The sequence below is a fragment of the Podarcis raffonei genome, chromosome 4 (genome assembly GCF_027172205.1).
Source record: "Podarcis raffonei isolate rPodRaf1 chromosome 4, rPodRaf1.pri, whole genome shotgun sequence".
Taxonomy (NCBI): domain Eukaryota; kingdom Metazoa; phylum Chordata; class Lepidosauria; order Squamata; family Lacertidae; genus Podarcis; species Podarcis raffonei.
Genome location: NC_070605.1, coordinates 35,213,980 through 35,221,199, shown reverse-complemented (window position 1 = coordinate 35,221,199; position 7,220 = coordinate 35,213,980). Strand labels below are relative to the sequence as shown.

The 7,220-nt window shown below is 40.2% G+C and overlaps 1 protein-coding gene across 3 annotated transcripts in view; it reads left to right on the top strand.

Moving 5' to 3' along the window:
- The first annotated feature begins 1,155 nt into the window (after nucleotides 1-1,155).
- COL8A1 (collagen type VIII alpha 1 chain) overlaps nucleotides 1,156-7,220 on the top strand; it is a 91,733-nt gene continuing 85,668 nt past the window's right edge. For 2 of the 3 annotated variants that reach the window (XM_053386167.1, XM_053386168.1), the window contains exon 1: nucleotides 1,158-1,376. The gene's annotated coding sequence lies outside the window, so the exon portion shown is untranslated. Of the gene's footprint in view, nucleotides 1,377-7,220 lie in introns of all 3 variants that reach the window. The other variant, XM_053386169.1, reaches the window with a different exon arrangement.

Below are 7,220 nucleotides of genomic sequence, written 5' to 3'. Positions count from 1 at the left end.
CTCGACCCCTAAGTGAAATGTTATTACATGCAATTATCTAAATCAGCAGAAAATACTAGAACTGCAAAAGACCATCATTTGTCTCTTCAGCGTCTGTGTATTCAAACTTTCCATGTCACTGTTAGGTGGAAAGAATTAAATGCTGAGATCAATAGTGTCAGGCCATCACAGAAGAAAAAATTCTAAACACCTTTTGCATCATGTCATCAGTGGAGAAACTGGAATACAAAGAGAAACAAATAAAAAAGCAAAAAGCTTTGTTCTCAGCATCCACTTCTTAACTTTGTGAATTCATAAGGTAAATCAGTTGTTCTTCCAAAATGCAGTTCTTCAACATTGACTCTTTCAAATATAAATCTGCCTGAAAGTCTTTGGGAGGTCTTTGATAAATGGAAGATGGAATGTTGCCTCAGACCACTTGTTCATAAATATCTCTCTTGACAACTGAAGAAATCATTAATGTCTTCTATCCTACAGTCAATAAATAAAATTAAAGGAAGAGGAATTACTTCTGAAATGGTGCTGTGTTGAATAAAAAAAAAAGTTATCTGCAGGATTTATTTATTTTTTTAGGAATCAGGTTATTTAATTATAAAGAGAATTTTTTTAAAAGTCTGATTTATTTTTTTTATAATGACGAATGCAAGAAAAAATAATTCAGAGGTGGAAAATTACTTTGGTTTATATCAGAGGTCAGGGTCAGTTCTGTAGGGCAACAAGGTTAGACATTTGCCAGAACTCCAATACCAGTAAAGGACCCACCACCTTAAAGAGTGCTACCATTTCTGCTTTGCAGCATATTCAAGAAACTCAGAATCAGCCTAGGAGAATTCTCCAGCCTGCCTTGGGACCTTAGGCTGAAGGGTAGTTAAAATAATAATAATAATAATAATAATACACATCCTACAATCTATTGGGCAATAAAAACTAAGGTCAGATCCACATAATATAGTTAAAGTACATGACCCCCCCTAAGAATCCTGGGAACTGCAATTCCCTCCATAGAACTATAATTTCCAGCACCCGTAACAAACTACAGTTCCCAGGATCCTTGGTGGGGATGACATCATGTGCTTTAAATAGGCATTGGGTGTGCTTTAAATGCATGATGTGGATCTGTTTTAAATCAGGATGCTGTTCTCCCTCCCCCAGGTGCCAGACTCCCTCTTCATCCCTTACAGCACAGTATTTATACTGCTAGTCGCCTCTGGCTACTGCCTGACTCTGCTCTCTGCCCACCTACTTTGAACAGCAGCTCCTCCCACCTGGACATAAAAGCTAACTGCATGCTACCGGCAGTTGATCAGAGCACTCTTTCAGTCTTCCCAGCGTGGTGAGCCAGTGATCTCCCCTCTTTGGGACCTTGCAAACTCAAGGTAAGAATGCTCCTATCTCAATTGCTTCAGCTGCATCCAGATGTTGTTGTGTGACATGTGCCAGCATTGCTGATAATCCTCTTGGGGCTGGGGATGCTTTGTCGGTATTTTGCAACTGACAAGTAGCAAACTGTTTTCAGAATGAAAGAAAATGGCTTAAATTATTAGGAAATGTATAACATCTGTGGCTGTGTTTCTCCTTTCTGTATTTTATATGTATCTATAAAGCAGCATGCCTGGAAATGTTATTTAACATTTTAAAATTCTGTTGTTGTGTTAAACTATGTTTCTGTCATTAAGTTATCAACAAAAATGCGGGCTTTCAAGAAGTGCAAAGATTTCCCTTAATACCAGGAAAAGGGCCTGTTGTCATATTTGGGAAAGCTTCCTCCTAACTTTTGGAAAGAGCATCTTTTCGCACATTTTATTGCTCTGCAAATAAGGCATGTTTGGATTGCTGCCTTCGTGGAGGAACACCGGTCAGATGGGTGTTTGACAACGGAGCGAAGTTGTCAAGCCAGGAACCTTGAGAATATGCCTCGAGATCGAAGTCCCAATTCCTGAAAATATAGGACAAGCTGTGCTGCACCTTCTTAATGGATAAATTGCGTTAGATATCTCTGCCTGTGTAGCAGCATAAAGCAATAGATCTTCCACATGTTTCTTAGGCAGGGGCCAACAGTGAGCCAGTTATGTTTACATATTCTAGCCTCAAAAGAAAGAGCGCTGGCACTGAATTGGAGGCATTAAAAGCAAAGGCTTTGGAAAGCATTTCTTAAATGCACCCCTCTAATTGTCTGTCCACAGAAATGCATTTCAATTTCTAGGGGCAATTCTCACACTGCAAGTGAGCCAAGGCATTAGCCACATAAGTCCCCTTTCTAAAGGAATTCCATCATATAAACCCTAATCCAGGAATGCCTGCATAGAAACACAAGTGATCAGGAATTAGTATTGTGTAAGTAGGGGCAGTTAACTGTATCCAGAAAAACAGGGGCTGCATAGCTTTATATATAACATTTTTGTACTCTTTAAGGCAGATCCATGCCATTTCATTCCTTTTCTGAACCCTGCTTTGCTATTACTGAATATTATTTCACACAGTTTCTCTCTAAATGCAGCCACACAGTTGGTGGGATGCCACAAATCCTGTATTAATTTAGTTTGGGAGGTGTGGTTTGATACAGTAAGCATTGCAATTCTTTTTATAGAGTAAGCAACTGAAATTTTATCTCATAGTAGCAGGAAAAAGTCCAACCGAAAGTTACGTAAGTGTCTGATGTCCTCTGAAATTGCTATTAAAGTACAGAACATTTTGCTAAGCTTTAGAGATGGAGGGGGGGGGGGAATCTGTACTTTTTGAAAAACAAATTGTGCACACAATTTTTTTGGAGAAGAATAGCTCAATACATTCCTAAATTATTTCCTTATTCTTAAACTGTTGTTTGAGCACACTCTTTATTATTATTATTTACATAGATATTGATAATCAAGTTTTAGTCTTTAGCAAAAATAATAAAATGAAACAAGCCACATACAACTGAGGGGGGAAAACTTGCAAGGCTATAATTTAAGGAATGCGCTATCTGAAGAATTCAGGTTAAAATAAGATCCTACTGTGAAATTCCATTTATCATGCAAGTTTTTCTTAACCAAATATGTCTGAAAATGTACTTCAAGTAGTATTCCCAGAAGGAAACACTTGACAAAATGTGTTTAACACAGAATAGCTGCATGTGTTGAAAGTGAGACACTGCTGTAAATCGAGCTGGTTTGTTTGCTTTTGTAGTGTGTAGTGGCAGATTTTTGATTAGCAAAGAGGAATATTCCTGATACAAACTAAACTCTCTTACAGGTGCCTTTCCCGCCTTGAAAAATAGGTCAGGAGTTCAGAGAAGTGTCACTTTTCAGTATTGGACTGACCAAAGGAAATTAAGCAGTGCCTAGCTTCAGAAATGATTATCTTTCTCCAAATGTGTTTTGGGGGAGGGAGGAGGGCAGCTTGTTAGAACCATATATTTTATGGCAGTATTGGCACTGAAATCCATCTATAGAGTGAGGTCAATGCAGGAGAGGCTGTTGAGTTAGATCAAGAAAAGAGCACAGCAGTGGAACACAAATGTACCACATTGTAAAAGGGTGGTATTCTCAGCAGTTTCCCAGCACTCCAGTTGGACACAGGGTGTTGGTGTGCACAGGACTGCTGTAGCCACATCCACACCACATATTTAAAGCACTTTCATTCCACTACGTGTCAAGGCTTCTCCCAAAGAATCATGGGAACTGTAGTTTACCGGGGTCTCTGAACAACTTTCAGCTCTCTTAACACACTTCAGTTCCCAGTTCTTTTAGGGGGAAGCCATGACTCTTAAACTGGAATAAGAGTGCTTTGACTGTATGTTACAGATGTGACCTGCGATTTCCTTGAATATACTTACTCCATTGTTCAACTCCTCACTGTGGAAAGAGGGTTGGGTCCAGACTTATTCATATGTAGAGTCAACCTATGGATATCAATGGGACTTGTTAGTCATGGCTTACATAAGTCCCACCATAGGAGCCATCTCTTAGGGGCCGAGGTCCCTTCGCCCCCCAATAAAATATTTGAGGGAGCTGGGTCCCCCCAAAGTTGATGGGTATTGCCATTAACACGGTGTGTGCGCGCCATGTCATGTGATCAATTATGCAAGGCGAGGCTTACCTGTCCCCCCTACTTTATTCAAGTTGACACCCCTAAGCCCCACTTATTTCAATGGGTCTAACTTGGAGTATAATTGGTCTAGAACCAGCCTAGAATTTGAATGCCTCTTGCATAAGAGAACATAAGAAGAGCCAGCTGAATGAGGTCAATGGCCCATCTTGCCCAGCATCATCTTCTCACAGTGGCCAAACTGGAGCATAGGAGCGCTCTCCTCCCCTGTGGTTTCCAGCAACTTGTATTCAGAAGCATCACTGCCTCTGATTGTGGAGGCAGAGCATAGCCATCATGGTGAATAGCCATTGAGATAGCCTTATCCTCCATGAATTTCTCCAGTCTTCTTGTAAAGCCATCCAAGTTGGATGAACATTCTCTATGACAGAATAGTATTTTGACCTGTTTTACAGTTTGCTCCATATTTTCTGTTCAGAAGATTTTCCTTCCCTCTCATGCTCTCCAAATGTCCTAGCTGTAGTGTTCTGGCTCTCTCAAGAATTCATTGGAGTTCAAAGAAAAGTCAGCGGTTTATTTCATTGTGATACGTAGTCATTTTTAACATTTGCTTCCCCTATGTTTAAGGCTGTTAGCTATTATATTTGGGGGATGATTGTAATTTCCACATAAATTCCTAAATTACAGCTTTCTGACTTGCTTTGAGCCCTCTTGAATTCTAACTGTTGGGTTTCAAATAAGGCAAAGTGAACTGCTGCTTTCCTGATGGATATTCTCCTGCCAGAATGTTATCCACAGTCCATAGTTCTTTTCAGATGGATATATTAATTTGTTTCTCTCTGTGGTTTTCTCAGTCTTTTATTGAAGGCCTGTTTTTTAATCTGTTGAATGAAAGGGGGGAGGACCCTGCTTTGTTGGAAAAACACTTCGGTTTAAGTTGAGCATTCTTTACAGTAAAGGCTCCCTGCTCCATGATATTCACCCAGGTGTAACACTAAACTATGGTTTAGCACAGTAGTTGCTAACCTTTTTGGACCAATGGGCACATTTTCAATTTTGAGAGCGGGTTAAGGGTTCCAGACACAAAATAGTTCCAGGGGAGAGGGGATAACAAAAAATGGCTGTCGTGGGGAACATGGAACCACACAAAGTTAGAAAGGCCACCCTGAACAACCTTCCATGGGAATCTTCCACTGGTCCCGATTGTGCTTGGGCAGGCAAGCTGTATGTGTGTGGCAGAATTCCTGGCCACTAGGGGTCTGAGTGTCATGGCCAGTGGGTGTTTTTCTGGTACCTTATCACACACTCATTGGATGTTGGCATGTATGTGGAAGTGGGGGTTCATTTAAGCACCCCTTATGAGGAACTTAGCTTTAGTTATTCAGTGATAAGAGAAAGGGTCTTGACACATACTCAAAAGAGCCTTCTTCTGTATTATTTATGTAATTCAGGGCTTTCCCATTAGAAACAGATTTCTGGTCTCTGTCCAGTTGAGCCAATATGTGGTTTCAGGTGTTACCACCTGCAATGTGCTCTCCTGATATGTTGCCCACTTCCTGCCCTCAGATGTTATCCTAACAGGCTGAACCGATAGCATGACCAGGCATCCTGTAAGATTGTTTTCACAAATGTACGTTTTTGATGTGTGTCATTTGACTGGAACCATATATTGGCTAGAATGCATGTACAACATTCACATTGGCATTCTTCCACTATCCAGTCAGTCTGGTGTCCTTCAGATGTTTGGCTGGGGATGATGGAAGATTTAGTCCAAACCATCTAGAGGACACCAAGTTGGTGAAGGCTGATCTAGTCCATATTAATTTGCATAAGTGACCTCTTCCAGACTAACAAGTTTCTTAGAGTTTTTGCCTAAATGGAGGGGTGTGGAACCTGCAGTCCTCCAGATGTTGTTGGACTCCAGCTCCCATCATCCCCGATCTTTGGCAAATGCTCGCTGAGGCTGATGGGAGTTGGAGTCCACAAAGAACTGGAGGGTCACAGGTTTCCCACCCCTTGTACCTTGTCACTTCTCACTTCTAGTGCATTGATCAGTTCTGTTTGTGGTTTATATCAAGGGGCAAAAGTGATACACTGTTTACCAGTGGTGATTTTTACCAGGCAAACTAATAGCTTTAAATATGCAGGGAAACACACAAACTTGTTTTCCCACATTAAGACACTGTCTGCTTTGCAAGCCGTTTTGTTTACACGTGCCACATTTCATCAAGTTGAATTAGGAGTTACAGAAAACAGGAAGATGTAAGATTCTTTTTGCCGTTTTAATGATCTAATGAATTGGTCATGCTGCAGTGTTTTGACTTGACTTATTCTACACGCAGAATGGAATTGCAGTCCAGAGAGATCAAAAAACAAGTTGAGGGCTTCATATTTTATATGATAGCTGAGCGCAACAGAACCGAACCATCTGGAACTGCCAGTGTCACTTCTTTGTAAGCTGTGCTTTCATGGGACATGATCTGGCCAAAGATTTAGGTTGCAATTGTAAACTTCTTTATGAATAAACATGCATAGGCTTGTGTTACACACATCTTATTCTCAATGGGAAAGCTAAGCAATTTTAAAAACCTTTATTCTACCTCCATGTTTAGCTTCATCCTTTTATTTTGCTTAAATTTGCTTTAGTCACGAGGGCTGCAAACTTGACTGCTATGTAATATGACAACAGGATGTCAAGATATCATGTACCAGCCCATGTACCATGAATAGATAAATGAAAATAACATTACATTATGGAGAAATGCTTTGCAGAAATGTGTATATTAGGCAAAAAGACATCAAAAATTGTGCTTATTAGGAGAAAGTTGGACTCAAATGCTGATTAATTTTCACAAGCATTTTAAATTGCAAACTGATGTGGAAATGTGAAGTCTTGAACTTAAGAAACTGTGAGAAACCAAAACTGACAGATTAGCCCATCCCTATATGCAATCCAGTGGTTTAACAGCATTCATCCTGGGATGGCTAGGATGTAATATCTCATTCAGCCATAGAAGCAGGCTGCATTTAAACCAATTCTTGCCTAAATCTAATGAGTGATCTTTACCATTTCTTTGGAGCAGGTTGCTACCTACAACAAATTGTTGTGCTTCTTTGTTACAGAAGCCAAGCAGTAAAAAGTCATGTAAGGATGAAAAATCTCTGAGACTGAGGCAGACTAGTTGTGATTGTTA